Source organism: Primulina eburnea, chromosome 10 (assembly GCF_022965805.1).
Source record: "Primulina eburnea isolate SZY01 chromosome 10, ASM2296580v1, whole genome shotgun sequence".
In the NCBI taxonomy this organism is placed as follows: domain Eukaryota; kingdom Viridiplantae; phylum Streptophyta; class Magnoliopsida; order Lamiales; family Gesneriaceae; genus Primulina; species Primulina eburnea.
Genome location: NC_133110.1, coordinates 20,132,481 through 20,139,445, shown reverse-complemented (window position 1 = coordinate 20,139,445; position 6,965 = coordinate 20,132,481). Strand labels below are relative to the sequence as shown.

At 35.5% G+C, this 6,965-nt stretch overlaps 1 pseudogene; it reads left to right on the top strand.

Annotated features, from left to right (window-relative positions):
• Positions 1–4,020: 4,020 nt before the first annotated feature.
• On the top strand, positions 4,021–6,213 carry LOC140803206 (uncharacterized; annotated as a pseudogene).
• Positions 6,214–6,965: the final 752 nt, after the last annotated feature.

Here is a 6,965-nt window from a genome sequence, read left to right as displayed (position 1 = left end):
TGCAAACGATTGACGATTTTATATTCTTAAACTATTTCTTTGATTTTCAAATATAACTGATTGTTTCATTTTTAAAATAGTGAAAGGTATATATATAATATCATTCCGCCGAGAGTAATTGTAGTGCCCAAATTCAGTACACGTATAACCCATGCATTTGTTTAATCATTAAAACATTTTAATTAATTTTAAAACGAGTCTTAGTATTGCATGAATTATTTAACTGCATTATTTTAATTATTCATGTGTATGTGATGCACGTTAGAATGTTTTTCAAGTTTCATATTTCAGGCGATTATTCGAGGCGGGATCGAGGAAGAGACCGGTGACGATTTTGAAAATTTTATGCGGTATTTTATTTTAAGTCAGGAATGGGGCGTTTTAAATAATTTATTGAGTTTTAGCATTTTCAAGCTTAAATCACTTATTTAGTAATTTTGAGACTTTAAGACTTTTAAACTTTTTATTTTGTGGGTGTTATTTTAATTAAGAAATTAAGGAGCTATTTAAAAATTAATGTGTATTTTTATTTAGTTAGGGCAGTATTAGCATTCTTAAATGAGCATGTTAATTATTGAATTAAGCATAATTTACTTCCTAATTACTAAATCACACGCACACACACTTGTACACGATAAACACATAACACACCCTACACATCTCATTTTTTCAAATTTTAAAAGAAAGAATCCTAGGGTTCTTACTCCTTCAAGCAGCCGCCCCCTTCCCCTTATTTTCCATCAAGTTTTTGGTGGATTTTATTGCAAGACAATCGAGCCACGATCGTCCTGAATCAACTTCTCTTCCATCTCCGCTTCGGTGACGTCGTTTCGGTAAAGTTTGATATAAAAAAGGCACGTATATTCTGTTCTTGATGCATCGATCATGTCATATTATGCGTGCGTTGTTATTTATGCGTAAAACCATGTGTACGATGTGTAGAAGTTCGAGCAATTGTGTTGGGATCACTTTTGAAACCATTTTAGGGATCAAAAATCACGTTTTTACTGTTCTAGTTGAAACTGCGAATTTTCAGTCGAGATTTTGAGAAAACTTTCAACTAGAGAATTGTAGAACGTTTTGATGCCTTCGATTTGATATAATATTAGAGATTTTTGGATGAAAATTGAGTGAGTTATGACGTTTTTCGTGGGACTGCTCAAACCGTGTTTTCAGAAAATCATGTTCTTGATAAGTTCTTGAAGTTTTTGTGTTGCAAGCTTCGTTGGAAATCGCCGGGCGATCGTTGCTGCATTTAGACAGTGTGTCGTTTAGTGTCGCTAAGTGATTGGATTCATTAAAAGTCGTAAGATACGATTTGGTGTCAAATTCTGTGCTTGAGTCGTTGGTTGTCAATCGTTGCTTTTGGGAACGATTTCTTTCTGATTGTTGGGGGTTAGTATAAAGCCTTGGTGTCCTAGGGAGTGTCTTGGGGTGTCAATTCGTAGCCATGGAGTTGGATGAGGAGGAGGAAACATCATGTAAAAATTTTCCCGCAAGTTTCGTCGTGTAGTAGGTAGACGGACCAGTACACGGACCCTGACACGGGGTCCGTGCCTTTGTTCTTCCGGAGTGCCTTTTTCCAGAGTCTGCACGGACCCCTACATGGACCTAAGCACGGGGTCCGTGTCTTCCCTTTTCTACACATGCATTTTACAGTACCTACACGGACCCGGAGCCGGACCTGGGCACGGGGTCCGTGTACTTCATATTTTGGGGAAAATTATGGTATGCTTTGAGGTTTGAGGTCAATGTTTAGTACAATGATTTACAAAGTCGAGTCATGGGAACTTTAGAACGTCCTAAGGAATTGATTTAACTCGTAAGGGAGCATGATTACTTACGTCTAAGTTATGCGAGTTAAGCATGTTAAATCATGGTCAGTATGTGCAGCAAGGGCCCCGATCGAAGTCCAACGAATCCCTCAACGCCAAGTAAGTATGTGTGACGTGCAAGAAAATATTTTAAGTTTTTGAGGTATGCTAAATGTCTTGTGACCAAATCATGTTTAGGATTGGAAAGCGTTAAATTATGAACGGGGACCAATCCGTCCGTTAAATTATGAACGGGTTAGATCGAGGTTGGAAGCGTTAAATTATGAACGGGGACCAACCAGCCCGTTAAATTATGAACGTGGATCTCATGTATGTGGCAGTGGATACGTCCCTGTCAGTCCAGTACTGTGGTTTTTCTGATCAGGCATTTATTATGTTATGGGTCACTTGCTTTGAAACATGCCTCTACGCAAAATAATGAAGTTATGTATGTTCTAGTATGCAGTATGTTTATGACAAGTTTTCACGTTATGGCACGTCTATGTTATGTACGCATGTTCAAGTTTTAGTACGCAAATTCAAGTTCAAGTATGTATGTTCTATTTTAAAGTTGCAAGCGGTTTTATTATTTAGTACTCGGTATTTCCCAGTTTATACGTGTTGAGTCTTTAGACTCACTAGACTTGATCGATGCAGGTGAGTATGTTGATGAGGAGACAGGAGGTGGCGACCAAGGGGCAGGCTTGGACTGAGCGGGAGGCTAACCCGAGGACCGCAATGTTTATGTTTTTATGCAAATGTTAATTTACTCTGATTTCATGTTTTGAGGGAAACACTTTGAGCAAACCTTTTGTGAGCAAATTTTATTGTAGTTATTTTGGACAACCATGTCTTATGGGGGACTTGGTTGAGATATTTTATGGCAAACTTTGAATGTTATTTTATGTTTAAGAAAATTTTTAATTTTTCCGCAAATTTTGAGTATGAAAAGTACGGTACGTTACAGTAATGAGTAAAAAAAAATGTAGTACTTTTTAAGAAAACGAGTAATGAACGTTTCAACCTTAGTATTATAGGTCAATTAGAATGTAGGAAAAATATCTCGTTTATGAAAGTTTTTGAAATATTAATCGAGCATCCAAAAAGTCGTGGTTTTCGTCAAAAATCGTAAACCGATTTAAAATACGACTCGACATGTAAAAATACTCAAAAGACACCATTTTCAAAATTTACATATTAATTATACCATGTATTAAATAATTATTTAATAAAAAAATTCCTTTACCATTCTCATCTTCGTCCTCGGTCGAGTCTCGAATAACCTCTGAAAACACTGTTTTATGCATTCTCATATGAATTCATATTTTGACATGTAAACATGCATACCACATTTAATTAATACAATTAAAATAATTTAACTAAGCATTTTTCATTTTTCTTAAATTTGTATACATTTAAATTATATTATTATATTTTGGACCATAACCCCTGACCTAACAAGCATCCAATCGGATTCTGTAACATTTGGTATGTATTTGGTTGAGTGGATTAAATAAAGATAGATTAATAGTCAAACACTTATCCAATATTTGGTTAAAATTTTAAGATGTTTTAATAATCATTTGACCCGGTTTAAGATCCATTTTTTGGACAACTATTTGATTATTGATATAATAAATCACGTGGGTTACACTATCAAAACTCAATAAATTATTTTTTTCTCCTCTTATTTCTTAGAGTGCATTGTTATTTATTGAATTAAAAGTTTATTTTAGAGTGTTGTACGTCAGAAGTAAATATCATTATTCTTAATTTAATTTCAACTTTAAAAAATATAAATACATATTTTTAGTTTGAAAAGATAATTTATTTGTATATATTTTAATAACATTATTATTATTATTATTTAATATTATGTATTGTTTTCAGATATGTACAACAAATAAGCAAACTTAATAAGGGTATATAATAAATTTATTAATATTTAAAAACTAATCAAATATTCAAAATATGAACCAAACAATCATAATAGCATCACATCATATTTGATTAATAATATATCAATCTTGTAATCTATAAAATAATTAATTATTTATTTATTCCATCACTTGTATCAAACATACTTTTAAAAAATTATAATTATATCGGTCAAACGGGTGGACGGCACGTACTTTTCTTTTCAGAATCGTGTGGGCCGGTTGCGAAACATCATCTATCGTTATATCCTGCGGCCGTTATTACGGACGTTTTCTTTAACGGAACCAGTAACTATTTGCTTTCGCGTTTTTATCTCAATCTGAATTCGCTTCAGCTTCTTCTCCTCTCCCCTAGGTTGTAAATATTTCGAGAAAATTGCTTGCACAGATGGTGGATTCACAAGCTAATCCTCGGCGAAAAGGTGATTTTCTGAGATCTTAATCCTTGTAATTATTCCCCTTTTCGCTTCTTTCTTTCTTGTGGCCTTTTGTTGACTGTATAGATTCTTTGATCTTTTTGGAGTTCATAAATTTGAGTCTCCTTTTAATTGAAATAGATTGGCGGCGTTCGGTGACGTTATCGATTTTCAGTTCAAATCGGTGCTTCATTATTTTTGTAGGGTTCCTTGCTAACGGAGTTTTTGTGAGTTTGGTGGGTGTTGGGTACTGGAACTAGGTAGATTGGTTTAATATATTTCCATAAACTGTTGGAGGATAACATTTTTGAAGATGGGGGAAGATTTGCTGACAGGTTTAACTATTGAGAATTATCCATCGACATTTTTGTCAATGGATTCAATTGCTATCTCTCACGAAGAGGCCGTACTCCATAGGCTGGTTGATCTTTCGGGCCCCCCAGATATTAATCTCCCATTGTCAGTAGAGCGTAGTCCTCCACCACCTGCCCAGTCTTGGAACCATGACTCTTTTGATATGCTCGAGGTTGGGCTCGGGCACCAAGTTAATGATTCTGATAAGCTTCTTGACTTGCCTAAAATAGTGCGGAAATGTGCCAAGAAATTGGATAGTATGTGGGGTGCTTGGTTCTTCTTTACTTTCTATTTCAAGCCTGTTTTAAAGGATAAATCAAAGTGCAACATAGTTCGGGACAGTAATGGGGTTTCTGGCTATGATAAGTCCGATCTGCAACTCGATGTCTTCTTGGTACAGCATGATATGGAAAATATGTATATGTGGGTTTTTAAGGATAAACCTGAAAATTCGTTGGGTAAAATGCAGTTGAGAAGTTACATGAATGGGAACTCACGCCATGGGGAACATCCATTTCCATTCAGCGTCGAAAAAGGTTTTGTTCGGTCTCATAAAATGCAGCGGAAGCACTACAGAGGACTCTCCAATCCACAGTGTGTTCATGGTATTGAACTCGTCTCATCACCCAAACTTTTGAGCCTCGATGAGGAAGAACAAAAGAAGTGGATGGAACTGACTGGTCGAGAACTAAACTTTTGTGTCCCACCTGAAGCTAAAGAATTCAGTTCATGGAGGAACCTACCAAATACAGATTTTGAGCTCGAAAGACCACTTCCTCCATTGAAAAACAACCATGCGAAGAAACTTCTTAACGGATCGGGTTTCAATTTATCAACACATCCATCAAACCATGTAAATGGTGATGGAATGGATCTTTCTGTTTGCAACAAGAAAGGAAAGATCTATTCACACATGGAAATGATGAAGATTGTTCCCTTACTAATAACATTAATGGAGATCTGCATCAAGATGCCGACTTCAATCCCATCGAACCTTCTTGGTTGAGTGAGTTCAGTGGGGTGATGAGAAATGTGTATGGTCCAGTTACAGCTGCTAAATCCATCTACGAGGACAATAAAGGATACTTGATACTCATTACGTTGCCTTTTGCGGATCCTGAAAGGGTGAAAGTCCATTGGTGGAACAATCTCACTCATTGTGTGGTGAAGATTTCTTCTGTCAGCACAGCATGCCTGCCATTTATTCAAAGAAATTATCGAACTTTCAAGCTTACGGATCCAGCACCGGAGCATTGCCCTCCTGGAGAATTCAAAAGGGAGATCCCACTACCCGCCCGGATTCCTGATGATGCGAAGCTAGAAGCGTACTTCGACAAGAGCAGAACCGTTCTTGAGATCAAAGTGCCTAAACATCCTCTAAGACCAGAGGAGCATGAGGTTCTTGTTAGCCTTCGCCCCCCGAATGAATTTGTCTTATCTTGAATAAGGTATTAACATATTTATTTTTACTGATCTTTTCAAGGGGTGGCATAGTGATTAAGCAGATCAAATTTAGGAAAATTGTAGACAATTATGTTATTCCTTCTACTTCAGCTCATATGAGAATGGTTCCTTCTGAATCTTGAATTGCTCCTGTATAATGCCAAAGCGATAGGGGCTGATATATTAGTTGGATTGTTAATACCTCATTATTATAATTTTCAATGAAAAACGTATCTATTAATTTGTTTATGTTGTTTTCTTTGCACCATCTTATTTGTAATTTATTTTTAGGTAAAATGTGTTGATTGCTGGAGGTTTACAAATGTTTAGCTTCTTGATATGAGAAAAATGCAGGGGGTAAAAATTCAACGTATTAATTACTTGATAAGCAAACGGGCCAATTAATGGGCTAGAAATCCCATCTCAAGGTGGGTTGTGGGTTAGGCGGATAGACAGACAAAAAAGTCATTATAATAATTAAAAAATTTAATTTATTTCATTGGAAATAAATATTTATAAAAAATATCAGTATATTTTTAATTATTTATTTCACGTCTAGGTTTTATACAAAATAGTTAATATAAAAAAATTCACAATTTTTCATTAAAAAAAATACATACATCACTCTAAATTTATAATGTAAAAAATATTTTTTTATTTTCTTTCCAGACCCGCACGTTAACCCAAACCACCCTCGGGCTAGCCCGTCTAGGCACGTAACACGCATGGATTGGTTCATCTAGGTACGTCATTAAATGGGTTGAAAAAATTCTCACTTAAATTGTGTGGTGGGACGGGTCGACAAGGATATTGTTAAAAATTACTACACTACAATAAAATACAATCAAGCCAAATTAAGGATATATATAAAAATTACTGCACCATTATCAATCGAATCAAAATTTCAAATTAATTAATTTGATGAACTAGTTTATGTTCTCCTCGAGAAGCCCTCCCAACGATCGCAGCTCTAGCGCCGCACCTGAAAGGTATGAAGATCG